Source organism: Antechinus flavipes, chromosome 1, assembly GCF_016432865.1.
Source record: "Antechinus flavipes isolate AdamAnt ecotype Samford, QLD, Australia chromosome 1, AdamAnt_v2, whole genome shotgun sequence".
Classification (NCBI taxonomy): Eukaryota; Metazoa; Chordata; class Mammalia; order Dasyuromorphia; family Dasyuridae; genus Antechinus; species Antechinus flavipes.
The window spans coordinates 546,978,655-546,999,075 of NC_067398.1; the positions used below are offsets into that span (position 1 = coordinate 546,978,655).

Sequence of the window (20,421 nt, forward strand, 5' to 3'; positions counted from 1 at the left end):
GATCTGCTCAGCTGAAAGAGAAATGACATAAGGGACATAGAGAATAATGATTGAACTTGATATATATAGGTAGGGTTTGATCAATGTGTTTGTGCAGAATACATTTCATGCTTTTTTAACCTATGCAATTCTTGTTCCTGCTTTCCTTAAAATTGTCGTCTGAGGATATATCCAATGATCTGTTAGCCTTCTTCTGGTTCTATTTAACCTCTCTGAGGTGAGCCTGTGGGTTGTCTTTCCTTTTACTTGTAAATACTTTAGAGTTTCTGATTTCACTTAAAGCAAAAATATTCAATATGGATGGGGTTCAGTTCCTCTAGTGGTGTGCCAAGTCATTTGTTGTTGGACAGAAATCCCATGTTAAGACTGCCAACAGTGAACTAAATGGTTGTAGATAGTATAAAAATGGAATTTTTCTTTGTCTCCTTCTCCTGTCCTGCCAACCAACCACTAGCATTTTGAAAGTTGAAGGGCACTGATTGGGACTGAGAGCCACTTTATATTTCTGTCTATTTAACAGCCAAAATAATTCATCACCTGGAAACAGTCTTCTGGTGGCAAGCATCAATTTATTAAGCTTGGATGACCCTCCAATATCATGTGTTGTTTTCAGGCCTTTCTCTAAAGTCTTGACAGCCTGGAAGAAGCACCAGAGCTTCTGTTCACTTTTAACATGACTAAGTTTAAGGGAACAGTGGAAATGAGAGGAATGTCCTAGATGAGATTTGGATGATTTTCTAGGCATTTAGCAAAGTCTATAATGCTATCCCTGTAATCAGAATTGTGGGAGAGGGCTCAGTGATGATTTGAGGAACAGATATCCTCAGAAAAGGTTGAACAATCAGACACAAAAAATAGTGATCATAGAATCATATCATAGAAAGAAGAGCTGGAAAGATCTCAAAAAGATCACAAAAGGAGAGAAAGAAGGGACTTGAGATGGATTCTAGAATAATCCTTTCATTTTATAGATATGCACCTCAGACCAATCAATAATATTCATTATTGAGCACTGGGGATACAAATTATATATATATAAAACTATTACTTCTCACAGCTTAGATAACATGGATGTATGTAAGAATATACAAAATAAATATAAAGAGAAAAATGCAAATTAATACAATGTAGTTCCAGGTAAGGTGCATGGTTAGAGAGGGAGGGCATTAATAGTTAATGGAATCAGGAAAGGTTCATGGAAAAGATGATATTGAGATTACATCTTGAGTAAAGAATGGAATTCTAAAAGAGAGATGCAAAAAAGGAGTGCCTTCTAGGCATTGGGGAAAGCCAAGCAAAGATCTAGAAGGGATTGTGTGTCCTGTGTGAGAAGCAAAGAGAAAAACAGTTTGACTGAATCACAGATTGTGACAGAAGGAGTAAAACTAGAAAGAAAGGTTTAAAAAAAGTTAGCTGTAAAAAGTAGAGGAAAGTATATATTTATATGTATATGTTGTATTTTATGTACGTGTGCACATACACAGACACGCACATACACACACACACACACACACACACACACACACACACACTCCTAGAGGTAATAGAAAGCCACTGGGATTTTTTATTGAGTAGGGAATAGCACAGCCAGACTGCATTTTAGGAAGATTAGTTTGTCCAATAAATGGTGGATGAACTAGAGTGGTCAGACGATACTTGAGGCAGAGAGAACAATCAACAATAATTCAAGCATGAGATATGATAATGAAGGTCTGTTGGTGGTGATTATGTGAGTAGAGAATATGTCCTATATACACAAAAGATATTATGAAGACAACAGTCATGAGATCTGGCCACAGATTAAATATCTGAGGTGAGTGCAAGTGCAATTTTGATCATATTAAACTGTAAATTAGGTATATTGGGAGTGTAGTGGTAGCCTCAACAATAATAGGAGAGTTGCCATCAGCTGTAGTTTGTTCGATTTGGGACTCAAAAATTGGTTTAGAATAGGATAAATCAAAGCCAATGGCCATGTTTTAATATGTTGTTCTAGATAATCCAGAATGTTGTAGAGCCAATTCCTCATCAGGCATAAGTTAGATCTCTGAGTCCCTTCTAACTATGAGTTCTGGAATTCTGTGAAATGAAGAAAAAATGATGGAAAAGAAATCAAAATTTATAGAATAGTCATATTTAGTTCTAGAAACTATTTTAGAGGATATTTGGTTGAACCTTCTACACAGTGCTGAAGAAAATGATCACATCTTCCTTTAGAAGTAATTCTTCATGCAAAATAAAATAGAAAAAAAGGTGATTACTTTGACTAAATTACTTTAATCATTTCTTCTATGACATAGTTTCCAGATCCATCACCATCTTGAATTTCATTCTCTGTGGATTTACGTTAGATTGCTCTATATTGTCTTTAAAATTTGGAAACCAGAATTGAAAACTTCTCAGTGGACTAAATAGAACAGAGTGTGGTGGGAGTATTACTTCTAGTATTTTTTTTATTTATGCAGGCTCAATTTTCCTCAATTTTTATTAGTTATTCTGTTGGCTTATATTAGCCTGATGGTTGATTAAAGTTCTCAGATTATTTTTTCACACTAAATATTGCCAACTCAGATATTCCCCATCCTATATCTAAAATTATAAATTTTTAGAACTAGAAGGACTTTAAAAGATTACTTAATACATTATACAAATGAGGAAGCAGAAATTCAGAATGGCCAAATTACTTAATCTCTAAGAATCTCAGTTTTCTCATCTATGAAATGGAAGACAAAATATTTGCACTATTTAGATCATTGGGTCATTGTGAGGAATTTGCAAACCATTAAGCACTGTATTAATGCTGGCTTGTTATTTTTTAATGACTCATCAGAACCAGTGTCTCATAATTCCCAGTTTAAACTTCTTCCCATCTGATGATGTTGTTTTCTAATTTAGCAGCATAGTGGCACTATGATTTAAAACACAGAACAGTACAATAATATTCCTTTCCATACATATACCATAATTTGTTCAATTATTTCCCAGACAATGGACACCCACCCCTTAGTTTCAAATTATCTTTTTTTTTTTTCATTTTAATTGCCCTTTATGGATCAGGAAGCTTATTTTGTTTGGTCTGCTCTATCACTATGTTACCTTCCCTTATAACAATATCCTCTCTCCTGCATACTCCCATCTCTACCTGCTTCCCTATTGAGTTTGATGTGTTTCTGATCAAAACTTTTGAGTATATGCATGAATTCTGCTTGTTTTTGGCTGGTTCAGAAAAGGGGGAGGTTCAGTGGATGTTTGTTTTCCCACTCCTTCCTTGATATCTGTATACTTTTCTCTCAGCCTTCCTTATGTGCCAGTTAGGAGAAAGAACAGGTTCAACTACCTTCTTCCTCCTTTCTACATTGGTATATTCTATTTATTCCCCCAGGTTCTATATCTATGTATAAGTCAAATGGAACTATGCAAAAAAATAGCCATTGGCTTTGATTCATATAGAAGTTCTAAAAGACTTGCTCAGAAACTGTTTGCTAAGAGAATGATAGGGTTGATGACATTGTCATCATTTCATGCATGGAATTAGTAAACATTGTTCATTGAAGCTCTTTTAACTAGAACTAAAGTCACCAATTTTGCCAATTAAATACTCATCATTTAAGTCAGTTAATTAGTGAACACTGCTCACTGAAGCTATTTCAACAAGAGATGAAGTCATCAACTTTGTTTCCAAACTAGAGATACTGATTTCAACTTTCCTATCCTTGTTAAGGAGACATTGGTCTTTCACTCTCTATGGATTTAATTCTTGGAGCTATGATCATATAAAGCCATATAATGGCAGACCATTATATCATCTAAATCTTGATTTTTCTTCTATAATGTTTCCCCAACTCCAATTCAAAAAGCATATAAGTGCCTATTGTATGCCAGGTATATATAATAAGCTCTAGAGTTACAAAATAATAAGGAAACAGGCCTTCCTCCAAGAATTTACCTGTCCCTAGAGGGAAGGGAATACCATCTCAAATCAGACCTTCATACAAAAAATGTAGAGAATTATAAATGTCTCCATCCTTCTCTCTTTCCTCTATTCTATCCTGTATACCAAATCTTTAAAAAAAAAAAAAAAAAAAAAACCCATGGCCTCAAAAATAAAAATAAATAAATAAATAAAATAATGGCCTCTCTTTGAACTACATTGTTGTATAACATAAAGCTTTTTGTTATTATTAGACTAGTTTCTTTAATTGGCCTTAATGAGTCTCTACATACCTCTGCCTCTTCTCATGTCATTGGTCTCTCACTCACAGATTATCCAGTCCATGTCAGAGATGAGTAAATTGAGACCCAGAGAATGAATTGCTTTGCTCAGGGTTACAGGTCATTTAACTTCACAGTCCCCACTATGTCATACTATCTCTCCATCTCTAATTCAAATTATAAACTTCCTTTACAAGTTTAGTCTTAACACTCTCCTTGTAGAATAAGCTTTGCCTGGCTCATCTCACTTGATGATAATATTCTTCCTTGATTTTCTATGAATTTTCTCAGTATTTATGAATTCAATCTGTGCCATAATGTCACATATACACTTCTTTTGTAACATTCTCTGGCTGTTTCTTGTATCTGCAGGTATGTCCTATATGCATCACAGTTAGCTTTTCAAAGAAAAGACCTATGCCTTCAACTACTTTTGTGCCCTTCTAGTGCTGGTCTCCTGCTCTGAATCATCAAGAAACATTCGATAAATGCTTACTAAATGAATGAATTTGCAGTTGACCCATGATAAATCAAGAGTCATATATAGAGATTCATGCAGAAGCACATAAAGGGGTTAAATATTGGCCCATTTGTCAAAGCACAAAAGTGGAAACCCCACCCACAGTGAGATCCGTGAAAATCAAAGGGCTGAATGTGGTATAAATTCCTCTGCCCTGATTGCACACAGAGACCTGCCAACATTTTTCTGTGATGTATTCGTTTCTACAAAAAGGGTCGAACTAGGCTCCTAAGAACCTGATCCTGAACTGAGATAAACAATCATGAATCACCACTATGTATCTAGGAAAATTAACTCCTCACTGATCTTACAAGATACGGAGGTGGGGAGAAGGGGGAGGGTAGCCTGTTTGCTCAGATCCGCCTCAGGAACAACTTCTCATCTTGGCACAAGAATGTACAGGAGGACATTAAAGGCATTCTGGGTCATCTAGGATGCCTTAAATTTAATATGAGTCACTGCAGGGGAAAGGGGGAAAGGTTGGGGGTTGGGAATAAAATGATGAAATCAACTGGGAAAATGTTAGCCCCAGGAGAGGAATTTTCTTACTATTCATTTCTATGCAATCCATTTTAACCCTAGGGTGGTGGGGTGGGGGGAGAGCAGAGTGGAAGAGAGATAATTTAATGTGTTTAAAAAGGGAGATGCTACTGAGATACCACTGCACATTTATTATAATTATAATGTATTAATTTCTCCCAGCTCTCTGACAAAGAACAAAAGCGATCTAACGACAGTACCACTAACTGAATAAAAATTTGGCTACAGTGGTGTTAGTGAATAATTTGTCTTCTTCTACTTGATTTACTCACATTCTAGCTGACAGGGTCCCCCGTTCTATGCATTCATTTTGTACTTAGAAAGGGATTGTTTATAATTTACAGTAAGGCTGAGGGCTATTATTCTCTGTCAAACAGCATCAGTGGCAGTCGCTATCTCTTCCTGTGTCCACGCCACAGATACAAAGCAAATCTGTATCTTCCATAATCAATCTTAGGAGTATTATACATCTTTCCCACGCAATAGTGGTTAAACTTACTTATTTTACAGATTCCAGTAGTGGTTCTGCAAGTATGAAAGATACTGTGTGACAATCCCCAGTAATCCTGACATGGGAAGTATTCCTGAATATATAAATTTGCCAATGGATTCTTCTCCAAAAAGTTGTTGAAAAGAAGAGAAAGGAAGAAATTGAACTTTAGTGGTGATGATAGTCCTGGTGACAAATATTTTATTTTTTAAAAAATTCTTATATTTTTTCAATTACAAGTAAAAACAAATCTTGACATTCATTCTTTTAAAAAAATTGACTTCCAAATTTTTTCCCTCCCTCTCCTCTCTCCTCTTTAAGGCAAGCTATATATATATATATATATATATATATATATATATATATATATATATATATATATATATAATACATGTATAATCATGCAAAATATATTTCTATATTAGTTTTGTTGAGAAAGAAAATATCAGCCAAAAAAACCCAAAAGAAAAATAAAGTTAAAAAAGTATGCTTCTATCTGCATTCAGAGTCCATCAAGTTCTTTCTCTCAGAGTAGATAAGATTTTTCATCATGAGTTCTTTGGAATTTTCTTGGATCATTGTATCACAGAGACTAAGTCATTATCAGTTGATCATTTTACAATATTGCTATTATTATACACAGAGTTCTGGTTCTGCTCACTTCACTTTGCAATAATTCATATAAGTCTTATAAAAAGACATATATAAGTCATAGAAGGTTTTTCTGAGAGCATCCTGCTTGTTCTTTCTTATAGCATAATGCTATTCTACCACAACCATATACCTTAATTTGTTTTGCTATTCTCCAACCTCATAGGCAACACTTCAATTTCCAATTCTTTATGGTGGCAAATATTTTAAGAGTAGTTAAGGTATACCTGAATCTATTAGTGTAAGAAATTTTCTCTGAACTTTTCTAGACTTAATGGGTAGAGAGGTTGTTTGAAACTCACATAGATTAGATGATTTGCCCAGGACCAATATTGGAAAACAAATAAATCTTTTTTACTTCAAGCTTAATATTCTCACCATCAAAACACTTTGCCTCTATATTTTAAAAATAAAAAGATAGAGAATAGTGGAGGTCTAAAGTTTGTAGGTACTAGAAGAACATTAAAATCCAATTTATCCTAACCTTTAATTTTTCAGATGAGGAAGTTGTAACTCATAAAAGTAAAGGAATATGTTTGAAGTCTTATAACAAATTAATGCTGGAGTTGAAGAAAGAATGGGTCTACTGATTTTTCAGTCCAATGTCTTTTTTTCTCCCATTGGATCATGCAAATGGCACTCCATTTGTAACCCTTATTCACAAGGTTTTTGGTGGTAGAAGTCAAATCAGGAAGAAAAGGAAATATTGTGCTGCATTGACATCTTATAACCATTCATTTCAATGTCACAAGAGATTACAGAAGAATTAAACACATCTAGTTCCATCAAATATTTAATACTGGGCATTTTTACCTGTTCTTTTTATTTTCAAAACATCAAAAGGTTGTTTGCATTTAAATTATGCCTCTTCTAATAGCCCAATAGTATCTTTTGGCTTTCATTTGAATTTGAAGAATGGACTTCTTTTGTAATAGCATAATGCCAAGATTTTAATGGAATGCTTGAGTAGGTTTCAAAATACTCCTAGCCAATAGTAAGCAAAGTTCATCTCCCTCATTCTAAACCTTGAAATGCTGCCTGTTTTTCCTTTGTGCAAAAAGAGCTACATTAAAACATCAAGCTTATACAATCTGATAGTTTGTTTTATTTTGTTGTTTTTAAATGACATTTTGCTAATATTTTTAATTTTTACGTTGCCTAGATTTTTCCTGCATCTCTCACCACTCTCACCCAAAAGGTATCCTTTGTAATAAAGAATTTAAAAAATAGAGGGGAAATATCTGCAAAATTAGTCAATCCATTAAAAACAATCTGACATTATATATACTTTCCATACCTGTGAACTTCTCACTTCTCATATCTCGTCTTTGGGGTCGAGTCTATTTGTTGTCATTTTGCTAAAGTTCCTCCCATTTACACTGATATAGTCATTATGTATATTGTTTTGCTGGCTCTGTTTACTTCATTTTGTATCAGTTAATGTCTTTTTATGCTTTTCTGTATTTATGTATGTTCATATCTTCTTGCATTCAATAATATTTCATGATATTCATATACCACAACTTGTTTAACTCTTCTCCAATTGATGGAAATTTACTTTGCTATGACCACAAAAAGCGCTGTTATTATTATTATTTTGCTTTTATTTTTGTTAGTGGAATAACTTTAGGGTCAAAGGGTACGGACATTTTAATCATTTTCTTTGCATAAATTTGGAATTATACTTTGTAGAATTATACAGATTCATACTTCCACTAACTTAGGTATTAGTGGTCTTTATTTTTCACACTCACTCTGGCATTTATTGTTCCCATATTTTATTACCCACGTCAATTTTCTGGATATGGGTGAAACCTCAGAACATGTTTTGTTTGAAACATTTAGCATATGACTATTAATTTGCAAGTATTCTTTTGATAATTGCTTATATCTCTTGATTAGGGAATGGCTTTTGGCCTTATATTTGTAAATTGTCTATATAGCTTGGATATTGCCTCTCTCCTTTTTTTTCCCTCAGTCTATTCTGCAGTCTCTCATCCAAACTCATCATTTGATTAAAACTACTCTTTATAAAGTTACCAAATTCTTAACTCCAAGCTCTAACAGTATTTTCTCAATTCTCACCTTTCTTAACCTTTCTACAGCTTCTACCATTGTTGAGCACCTTCTTCTAGATACTCTCTCTTCTCTAGATTTCCATATTCTTCTTTCCTGGTTTTCCTCTTACCTGTCCAACGGATCCTTCTTAGTCTTTTTATCCTCAGTGTTTGGCACAGTTAATGACACATTGTAGGTACTTAAAAGCTTACTGATACTAAACCCTTATAAGAAATGTATGATACAAAGATTCTTTGCCTATGTACTTCACTTATTATGATATGCATTAATTTTATTTATACAAAATCCTTTCACTTTCATGAAAACAAAATGATCTGTTTTGTGAGTATATGAACTGCTTCCACTTTTTTGTGATGTGATTTTTAATATTTAGAAATCCTAGCATTTAAGGGCTACTAACTTACATTTAAATTTGAATACAGTTTGTGTTTCTGTGTGTGTTTGAATGAAAATTTATCTAGAACTTGCATCTAAAATCAAAGAGTAATTTAAAACTTTTGCCTCTTTTCTTTCCAAATCTCACATGGGACTGAAATTCATTAGAAAGGTTAAAAAATATACCATGACAACAACAGAAACCACAATCTTTTTTTTTCCCCTTCTGGTGGTTTTGTTCTCTTTTCTAGTTAGGAGGCAAATTATTTCATTTTCATTATCAGCACAGTGCATAAACCATCTGTTACTAGAAGGTATAAGCCCAAGACCATTCAACCCAAAGCAGCATGAACAGCTGTAAATCTAGAGGGCCTATGCTTTCTAAATGGAGCAAAGGTTTGTACATCAATCTCCCCAAGTTGCTGAGTAGTTGGTATCATGCCCAAAACCTAGCAAGTAAATTCAATTTGTTTAAAAAAAATATGTTGTGGCAGTTCAGAGCTTATGGAGTTTAAGCTTTTTTTTTTTTTTTTCAAAAGCTCTAAGCATGAGACCCACTAATTGTGAGTCATGGAGAAGTCACACACATTCTCTGACAGACCAAAACCTGTTCAGAAGTAGTATCATTTGCCCCTTACAAACTATTATGTTCATCTCAGGCCCCCCAAAACATAGTGTAATAGAAAACAATTCATATTTATGTGTTACATTTAGGGAAACTGAGGGAAGTGAATTCATTTGAGTTATGATTTATTTAACATGGGCCAGCTCTTACTCTGTAGACAGAGACATGATGAGAACCCAAATCTCCCAGTCTGGATTCCATACACCATTCTCTAGGTTCCTTGGCAATCTCTGGGCTATCTTCCAACTCTCAGTATTAATCATGGGCCAATGTGACATTTAGAACTTTTACAAATTCCAAGTGTGTATATTTTTAATTGCAAACATATATTTATTTTAAATTAACCCTAAGGCCAACACTATTGAAGCATGAAGTATGTGCAAATTATCTTATATAAAATATTTTAATTTTAAGTATTAGTGATGTCATTTTCATTACCCAGCAGCCTGTTGTCCCACATTATGGGTAGATGATGAAAGGAAAATGATTCATAAGCATGTTCCCTAAGCTTCCCTTATGCCAAGTATACAGCCCGACTACTTCAGTCTGGGTGTGGTGATTTTGACCTTAGTGTCTATTGTGTTGTGGTTTGGGTTTTTTTAAAATTTGTTTTGCTTTTTTTAGTCAGCCTAGTTCTATTTGGGAGTGTAATCTAAGGAAAGTGTATTTGTTTTCCATGGGCATTATGATTTGCTCATATTTTGTAATGACACATGTAGGATAACACCCTACTTATTATAGCATAGTTAAGGGTCTGTCAATGTTTCCATGATAAAGTCTTGCTTGCTGAGGTTTATTATACAGCCATAGCAAATTGCTGCAGGCAGAAACTTGGCATTGCTTAAACTCAGTTAGGAGGAAATTATTTTCAGCAATTAAAAAAAGATAAAAATAAATATATGTTTACCAGCTAAAGAACACAAGAACTTGCTAATGTAATTTTATATCAATTTAATGAGGAAAGATACATATATGATATAGCCTATATTTTTTAACTTTTTCAAATTAGTAATTGAGTTTTTGAATCACAAGTAAAGTATTGATCAGTTGCTCTCTGTTTTCTAAAAAAACAAAAAAAAATTTAAATGGTATGGTTTGCAGCTTATATTAGTTTGCTGAATTGACCTTTCATGACCCCATTACCCAATGAATCTGAGCACTGCTGTGAAAGTGATTCAGGAACTAAATAGGATTTGAGCAGGAGTGTAGGACTGATGTTCTTCAGAGATATCCTCATTCATCACAATAAATATTCACCATCTAAGAGTCAGACTGGTTCCCTCAGGGAAATATAGATGAAAGAAAGAAAGATGTTCAGAAGGGTCAAATGACTGCCCTGTGAAAACAATAATAATTTTAGAGTCAAGATTTGAACCCAGGCCTCTTGAATAGATCAGTAGGAAATGAATTTGTTACAGGTATGACGAAAAAAATGCAATTGAACCACTACTCAGTAGATATGGGTTTTCCAGCAAATTCTGAGGCTGCTTTGTAATCTTGCCTAAATCATCTAACCTCAATTGCCTCATCTATCATCTCATTTTATCTCAAAAGACTATAAGGGTGAAAAGTAAAAGGTATATAAAGTGCTATATAAATATAAAATAAATTATTATCATGTGCTTTGAAGTTAAATGGTCCGAACTGATAGGAAATGCTCAGACCTATGTATTCTTAAAATAATATTTCATTATAAACAACATGATTTTGATTTGGTGTTTGCTTATGTAAATGTATTTTTTGCTCCAAGTTCTTCAGTTAAAATGAGATAAGGTTGACTGTGTTTATGAATTAACTTTATTTTTAAGGAAAGCCTATCCAAAGTTACAGTGTTTGGTTCGGGTGTGTTGTGAATTTGAGAGTTGAATGCTGGAATAAGATCCAAATTCCATTAAAGAATTTAAATAAAAACTCTAAATAAATATATGTGCTGAGCCTTCAACTTGAAAAGAAACCTATATCAGTCCAAATCTCCAACTGCTATAACCTGGTAGTAAATATTTTAACTCTATAGCTCTGTCAATAATTAAACAAAGCATACCTATCTGGTGACTGCTAATAAACAGATTTTTAAATTGTCATTAAGTTGGATACTCATACAATTATTACATTCAGCACACTTGTGCTCCCTCTACTGCTTTGATGGAAACATTAACTCATCAAGATCTCAGTACAATTTCCTCAGCGGGGTAGAGTGTCTTCACAGGGGGGATGGGGTACTATTGTGTGTGCAAATCCGGGGGGGTCATGAACTAGAACACAGAAGTAGAAGAAAATAATTATTTCTTTTAAAAAAAACTTCAACCCTTTAAAGGCAAAATTTGATGGAATCTAGAAATAGGCACAAAAGAGATAAGGGGACAGAGTGGTGGTGGGGAAATGAACAGAGGACTCAAGTGAGATATTGTAGAGTTATGTTTTTGGAAATTACTCTTTTACAGCAAATTATTTTAAGATATAAAACCATTCTTGATAGAATATTTCTAATCCTACAAACATGCAACCAATAAAATTTAAAGGGTGGAATTCTTTATATGTTCCTGATAGCTAAGTAATCCAGGACATATGTTAGGTAGGAAGCTTCCCCGAATCCAGGAGTACAATGGTAGTAGGGGACAGAATGGAAGGCTTTACTAGACATTTCCTTGCCTTTTAAAGTTTGCCTTGTCCGTGTGTGAATGTAATATCTGGTTTGTGAATAGTACTATAGTACTACACATTTGCTTACTGCTTCATGAAAGCTGTACTCCTCTTTGACTAAGCTTTTATTTGCATGAGATAGTCTCACTTTTAAAGAGACAGTGCCAGATCTCTCTTATTTGTAATTTAATCCTTTCTCATCTGAAAACAACTGCCTCCAATATCCTAGATCGTGAAATAGTATATGAGAATTATGCTTAGCTTTTAGACTAGCAGGAAGAAATAGTTACAGATTCAAGTCATAGTTTATTGGTGTTCATCTCAGAAATTAATGGCACATTCTTGTTTTACTATCTTAGTAATATACAGATTTAGTTTCCTTAAGGGTGCATTTAAATTAATTGACCAACTTTAATCTGAATTATGAGTTTTAATTTCTGAAAGCTGTTAAAATAACTTGAACTGCTTATGTCAATGAAATAATAAAAATATTTGCTCTCTTTATTAAAAAAAAATTTCTCTTAATGCAAGATGACTAAAAATAGACTGGAGGTGGATTGGACAGTCTGCAGATTATGAGTTGGAATAAAAATGTCTTACTTAAGCCAAAAACATGGCAACCAATATTTTCTGTTATAAAAATATTTTAGATGAATTTAGTTTTTATGAAAGCTGTCTGAAGCTGAAAGGAATAGCAGCAGCTCTCTATTTATTCACAAGCCAGTAATAATACCTGAGGCTTACAAAAGAGGAGTGACTCCTGTTTTTGTTCAAAATCCCATTTTGATGAGTAAGTTAAAATTTTAGGTTTTCTTATGTTATTTGATAACAACCTTCACTTTGCTAATGCCTATCAATTCAAACAACAAAAAAGATCACAGCTTTTTGAGAAATGGATCATAACTGTCCACTAGAGGCTGTAATGAGACCAACAATGTCATTGTACAGCAGACCCTGGATTTTCAAATGGTAAAAATAAATAAAAATGTTAAAATGAGTAGTGATGATCAATCACTCTTTATGAGTAATAAATTATGTGCTTGGGTTTTCATCATAATAGAAAAAGCGATTTTTCATATTCTATGTATTATTTTATTTTCCTATCTAAAGTATAAGGCTTTGCAATCCTTAAGGGGTCTTCAAGCTGACACCACATTTCTTTTGATGATTCTGGATTTGTATGACATGTTGACTAATGTATTTCAGCTACACATGCATGAAGCTGAACGATTCATCAAGTTCAACATACAAGCAACAAGTAGAGAATTAAATAGCAATGTTAAACTTATCTTTGAACTGCCTATTTCTCCAGCCAGCCTAGCTCCCTGAGAGGGGTCTGACTGTCCTGACACCTATAGATTCCCATTTATCTGCTGCAAGAGGAAGCTGAGCTTGCTTCAGCATGAATGTGGCTTCTTTTCCTAGTCTATGTGTGCCACACCTGTTGGCAAGGTGAATATTTCTCAGAAAGAGATTCCTTCCTACTGAGGTAACATTTAACTAAAGGATAAAAAAAAAGAAAAAAAGAAAAAGAAAACCCTAACAACCTTGAAGAAGGAGCTTACCACCGAGCCAGAGGATGTGCTTGAAGCCCTCTAAAGTTTACTTGATGCTTGCCATTCCCCATCTCTCACTAGGACCTCATTTTTTATTAAATCAATGAACTTGACATTGTCCAGGTGAAAACGATGTTATCTGTTGTAGCTGGCTGCTCTGCTTAGACATTAGACATTAGAAATAGTTACAGAACATCCGGGTCCAAAGAATCTTTCTGGGCCTGCTTTTGAGATTAAGGGAAAAGGATAGTCAGTTACTAACAAGGCTTCAGAGATAGTGGTGGTAAATGTATACCTAGGATAAGGGGAGTCTCTCAAAGTTTCCCCAGCAGAATTTAGTAAGGATTTCAGGAACCTGTACTCACCCTAGATTTTCTGCATTAAAGAATGAATTCCCAAGCATTAAATTCCTAACCCACTTGCTTGCCCAACCGGTTTCACGGTTGACAGGAACTGTTCCTTTAGCAGAGGCAAGATACTTTGAGCATCAGTGTCCAGCGGAGCTGTGAGTTTGGTTAGGCCAGTGACAATTGAGTAATTCTCTCTCACCTTGATCCTCCTCTTCTCCTCTAGCCGACACTTCTGCAACCTCCTTGGGGTTTCAGCAAAAAAGTCAGTCGGAGCTCCCCGGAGACTTTTCCCTGCCAGTTTGCCAAGGAAGTGAAAGAAGTGTGTGTGGAGAAGAGGGAGGGGGATGTCTGTGGCGGCGGCGGCGGCGGCGTAAGAACCCACCCTCCGAGGTTTAAATAAGACAGCTCCACTATCTTGACCTCTCCTTTCTGACACTCTTTCTTCAGTATCATATCCCTCACCTCCTCCCACCCACAAAGCTACTTTTTCGGAGGAGTAGTTAGTGGGTGCACTTCAGGAATGAAAACTGCTTCCCGCCTCCCCCTACCCCATGACACCCCCCCGCCCCCGCCCAACCCTAATCCCTCCCCGTAAATTCTTAGAAGAAGGCTGTGCAGACCAAGGAAGGGTTAAGCCCGGCTGGCCGGGCTCTGCTGTGCGTATGCAATAATCTGTGTGGCTCTCTTGGATGTTAGCCAAAGAGTTGCCTTGCCTCCTCCCCCTCTCCCTCCCCCCCCCCCCCCCACCGCCCGGGTCCGGCCTCCTCTGCCCCCGCCCCCCCCTGCTTTTTTCACTCCCCCCCCACCCCCAGTAGGATCCTTGAGCGGTTGCAGCGGCAGCCAACTGCTCCATATTTGGCTTCTATTACACATTTACATACTGGAGCAAGCGAGCAAGCAAGAGAGAGAGAGAGAGAGGAGAGAGAGAGAGAGAGAGAGAGAGAGAGAGAGGAGAGAGAGAGAGAGAGAGAGAGAGAGAGAGAGAGAGAGAGAGAAGAAGGAGAAGAGAGGGGGGAGAGAGAGAGGAGAGAGAGAGAGAGAGAGAGAGAGAGAGAGAGAGAGAGAGAGAGAGAGAAGAGAGAGAGAGAGAGAGAGAGAGAGAAGAGAGAGAGAGAGTGGGGGGGGGGAGGGAGGAGGGAGAGAGGGAGGGGAGTGGAGGAGGAGGAGAGAGCAGTGTATACCGCAGACATCATTTCTACTACAGTGGCAGAGACGTCCAGGACCTGTTTCACTGCAGGGGGATAAAAAACAAGCCCTGTGGATCAGCAACAGCAGCAGCAAGCAGCAACAGCCACCGCAAGACATTGTTTCTCTCCCTCTGCCCCCCTTTCCCAAGCAACCCCAGATCCATTTACACTTTACAGTAAGTGGCTATTTTTTTCCTCCTGTTTCTTTCTTTCCCCCTCCCCCTTCTTACTCTCCTCCCCCCTTTCCCCCCTCCCCACCTCCTCGTCCTCTTCTCCCCTTATATAGATTAAGACCCTTCTTTCTGCTATCCCGGGAACAACATCAACAAAAACAACAACAAACAAATCCAACCCAAACCCTCAAACGGCGGCGGCACCAACAACAGCTGGAAGAGCAGAGAAGAAAATAATACGCGTTGTGTTGTGTGTGTGTATGTTGTGTGCGTGTGTGTACATACAACCTTCCTACGCTTCAGCCTCTCTGTTGCCAACACCCCCACTCCCAGCGCTGGGGCAATTGGCTAAGGAAACAGGCCAGGAAGCAGATGGAATAGGTGTAGGCGGGAGTGGGGGTGGGGGACACGCGCCCCTGGAGGGAGGGGGCGGGGGGTGGACTGTCCCTGAGTGCCCGGGGAGATTCATTGCACCCCTGTTACTGCTGCTGCTGCTGCTGCTGCTACTCGGGCTCCCGAGTGCATGTAAGAAATGTCCTCCCTCGGGGTGGCGCAGGGGGAGTCAGCGGCAGCCTGCACTCTTCTCCACCTCAACCCCCTCCCCCGCAACATTCACCCCACTCACCCCCACTTTGCACTCTCCAGACTGGGGAAGAGGGACTCCGTGCTGTGTGTGTGTGTGTGTGTGTGTGTGTGTGTGTGTGTGTGTGTGTATGTGAGTGAGCGTGCACTAGTAGGTATGTGTTCGTTCTGGGGAGGGCTGGACTCCCAGCTTACCGGCTTCTTCCTCCTTGCTGCTGGGGGGTCGCTAAGCCTGGGAAGACTATCCTTCTGTGTGTGTGTGTGTGTGTGTGTGTGTGTGTGTGTGTGTGTGTACACGTCAAGGGGAAGTATATGTGTGTGGGGGGAAAAGGGGGTGTCTGACCAGGACTTTGTAAGTGGCCAAGACCTATTGCCCTGACTAGAAGGGTGGGAATATTAAGGAGGGGGCGTAGCCTGGGGGGAGGTGTGAGAGAGTGACAGCAAGAGAGAGAGAGACACAGAGAGACAGAGACAGAGACACAGAGAAAAAGAGACACAGAGACACAGAGGCTGAGAAGGGTAACGGGGAGGGGACGCGCGCGCGCGTGAGTGTGTCTGTGGGTGCCCGGAGCAGCGGCGGCTGGAGTGGCGGCCCTGGCTGTCTACTGCCTTGTTTGTGCGGCTGCTTCCTGATCATGTGGAGCCTCTGCTGCTGCTGCTGCTGCTGCTGCTGCCTCCACCGTCGCCGCTGCTCTGCTGCTGCTGCGGCGGCGGCGGCGGCTGCCCGGTGCCTGGCTAGCACTCGGTTCTGGGGGGTGGGGGAAGGCTTTTCGCTGGTGCCGGCTACACGTTACTCGGGAGAGAGCGTAAGAGAGTAGTAGAGGAGCTGGTGGCCGCGGGGCAAGTCCTGCCCCCGTGCCTAGAGTGAAAGGGTTGTGTGGTTGCTGAGAGGGTGAATGAAGCCAGGAGGAGGGGAAGGAGAAGGAGGAGGCGCTGCAGGGATTGGGATGCGCCCAGTAGCCCCGCTGTTCACTCAGGGCCGGGCCAGGCCGGAGACACCATCACCACTACCACTACCACAGCCTCCTACTTGTTCCAGTGCTGAGTGAGTGCAGGCCAGTCCCCAGAGGGCAAGCGAGGGAGAGGGGGAGGGTATGCAAGCTGGGCCAAAAGGGGAGAGGTAGAAGTGAGGTGTTGTAACAAGAGGAGCGTGTGTGTGTGTGTGTGTGCGCGCGCGTGTGTGTATTGGGGGAAGGGGTCATGCTTGGAGAGAGACTTTGAGATCGGGAGCTTGGGCATCTCTGTTCTCCTGGTTTCTTCTGCACCAGCCTCAACCTCTTCACCTTTCCCCCCACCTCAATTGGCCTCAAACTTCCTGTGCTGGGCTTTCGTTTTATTTCAGGCCATGCAGGTTTTTTGCTAGAAGTGGTAAAACAATTCAGATTTTCTAGGGAGAACCTTAGTGGGGGGTGAGGGAGGAGGGATTGAGGGTGATGGTTGGAGATTGTGGGGAGTAGAGGGGAGGAGGAAAGGGGGGGGGAACACTGCACAGTTTCCAAGGACATTGGGAATCAGCTAAAACCCGTTCCAACACCGTTTTGTTTTGTTGTTTTTGATAGCTACAACCATACAAAAATTGGGAACATTTAAATACTTTTGCAGATGGGGAAATTGCTGAAGAGTAGTAATGGCAAAAAAAAAAAAAAAAAAGCAAGCAAGTCGGAAGCTGGTTATATAATGCTCTATGTGGATAACAAGAACAAGCTATTTTTATTTTGTTTACCGTATGCTGTGCAGTAGGGACTCCTCCAAACTGGATCTATCCTGGATGAGATTCTGAGCTTCCCCCACAAGATGCTCAGGATTCAGTTTAACAAAATCAGAAGACCCCTTTGTGCATAAAGAATAAAAACTAATGCTTTGAAATATCATTCTCTCCTCAAATATAGTCTTGACTACAAAGCAGTGTGTCCGTAGGTGACTTAAGTTCAGTTTCAGAAATAGAGTAGTCCCAGTTCGGTGACATTTGTTTTTTATAACGTAGACTGCATTTAATATTTAATCGTCATTGTTAGAGATTTGTAGTAATTGTTAGTTACTTATCAGATATTTTTAGGCATACTTTTGCTAACGTCTTAGGTAAGCTTTTTGCATTTGGGTTACTGAAGAAAGCTTCAGTTAACAGAAATCCCTGCCATCTTCCGACAACCTCTTTGCATTATTCAGCGGATGAAAATAGTTTGATCCGCTGACTCCTTGGAATGAAGGTTATTGACTGAGGGAGCTACCAGAGAAAAGGGAAGGGGGGTGGGAATCCCACAATAAGCTATTGGAAAGAGGTTGCATCATAGCTGCTAATACCATGCTATTTAATCTTCTCTGCCCTCTAACTGTTCATGCATCATTCAATATTTTACTAGTTAGTAGTTCTCTCTAATAAATAGGCTTTAATACCATCCTCTATATAAAGCAGAGGTTGATGGGTTCTCTTGAACCTTCTGTCTGACTGTCTTTTTCATCATGTAGATACATGTCAATGGTGTAGGTTTGCAGTGCACTTACTCCAGCCCTGATCAGTCATGTAATTAGATCAGGCTACCATGGCAACAGACAGTATTTCTCGTCCATTCAGGTGGGTTTGTCTTATGACTAGGCTACTCCAAGTGTTTTGTGTACTGTATTTGTGCCTACCAACTCTAAGAGGAGGACTTCACTGTTTTTACTGAATCTTCTTTCAGTGATTTAGATGGAAGATACTGTATTAAGCTTCTAGTTATTCTCCTTTTATAAAAGACACTCCTGAAATACTACTCCACAGTAAATCAAATTTTACTGTGTGTGCAATTTGTAAACGTATCTCTCCACAAATAAAATGGAACTTGACAATCCAATGGGCATTTATTGTTAACAGATCAACAAGTATTTGGTACTTGTTAACCAACCTTTTCAAAGCTTACTAAAGAGAAATTTTCTCTTGCAATTTGGTCCTTTTTGGTTTTGGAGTTCTAGAAACTATTAGAGTTTGCAGGTTACACACATTTCCTTAATTTAATTGACAGGATTAAATTATAGGGGTTCACCAAATCACTTGGAAAAAGTCCACATTGCCCACATTAACATTCTTCCTGCAGTTATAACAGCTGTATTGAAAAAAAGGCATCCATATTCCAGGGTGGTCTTTTAGGCTACATAGTGAAGGTAAATTATCTTTTACATATGTTTTTATGTTAATTTCAAAAAAGTTATATCTTTTTCTTCTGGGCATAATAGAGCCATGAAAATATCCCTGTCTCTTAAGCTAACTATTGTATTATATAAAATATAATTTTATATATATACACATATGTATATATATAACTATAAACATATAAAAATATAACTATATAAAAATAACCATTCCCCTTTAATTCAATTATACTATGGCACTTTATTATTTAATGAGGATTTTACATGTTGATATGTTATTGTTCATACTATATTTAGACCACCACACTATTAAATGCTTAGATAGAGCAAAAAAAATTTTTTGTTGCAAGAGCTTGGTAATTCTAAAACTTGATACCTAGAAAATCATAGGAAACATTTAAATAAGCTAGATGTGCCAATTTTATACAGAAAGATAAAAACGACAGTGGTTACTGGTGCCTATGAAGAAATTGTGATTCTGTCAGTTTACAATCCTAGGTGTTGTTCATCTGAATTTGTAGTTCTTTTGAACTGCTGGAAGCAAGGGAGTTACTCACTTTGCTTACAGAAGGCTTAGGAAACTATTCTCATTTAATTTGTGTGACTTCTTTGTTGTATGGTCTAGCTGAAAAGAGGTTGCTAAGATTTTGGCTTATTTATCATTGGGCCACAGGTAGAAAAAAGCTTGCCTGACATTTATTTTAAAGTAGCTGGGAAAAAAAAAAGTGACTTGGGACAAGAGAAAAAGAAATCATCCTCAGAAGAGAAAACAAGTTTGTACAGAATGACTGTGGGTGCTGCTGCATCTGTCCAGCTCTCACTAATACTGTTTTATAATTTCCAGCAAATTATTGTCTCTGTAGTGCTTCATTGTACCAAGTGATTCTGTATTTTGGATAGCACAGGTAAAGTTGTGGTAAAAGAGGGAACACTGTGTATCCGATTAGGACTAGGAAAAACTATGATTCCCTCCTTCCCCCCAGTCATCATTATGAAAAGTTTGACAAAAAGAGTGGTATTTTATTGAAAATACTATAGCAAGGCCTCAGGGCCTGTACAAATTCTCTTTTACTCCAAGAAACAGATTAAAGAAAAATCCCGAAGCCTTTAGATTATGTATCAAATGTCTGAAAATAACCTCATTTAAGTTTATGTTTCAACACACTTGAATCAGTTGCTACGGAGTCTTGGGAAAGGACAGCCTTAAGAGAGTATAAAAATATTAGTAAAAAAAACATTTCTATGACTGGTGTTTTCTTTGTCACTATAGAGTTCAAGGACTCATTCTTTTTCTGAAATGATTTTTTTCTTCCAT

At 37.8% G+C, this 20,421-nt stretch overlaps 1 protein-coding gene and 1 long non-coding RNA gene across 4 annotated transcripts in view; one reads left to right on the forward strand and one right to left on the reverse strand.

Annotated features, from left to right (window-relative positions):
• Nucleotides 1-10,428: 10,428 nt before the first annotated feature.
• LOC127564877 (uncharacterized) lies at nt 10,429-14,550 on the reverse strand. Its single transcript, XR_007954385.1, has 2 exons — nt 13,698-14,550; nt 10,429-10,828 (listed from the first exon to the last, which is right to left on the reverse strand). It is a non-coding gene; the product is annotated as an uncharacterized LOC127564877 (long non-coding RNA).
• Nucleotides 14,551-15,149: 599 nt separating this feature from the next.
• The window catches only part of ATXN1 (ataxin 1), a 654,648-nt gene continuing 649,376 nt past the window's right edge, over nt 15,150-20,421 (forward strand). For 2 of the 3 annotated variants that reach the window (XM_051970650.1, XM_051970648.1), the window contains exon 1: nt 15,150-15,401. The gene's annotated coding sequence lies outside the window, so the exon portion shown is untranslated. Of the gene's footprint in view, nt 15,402-16,251; nt 17,026-20,421 lie in introns of those variants that run through there. The other variant, XM_051970649.1, reaches the window with a different exon arrangement.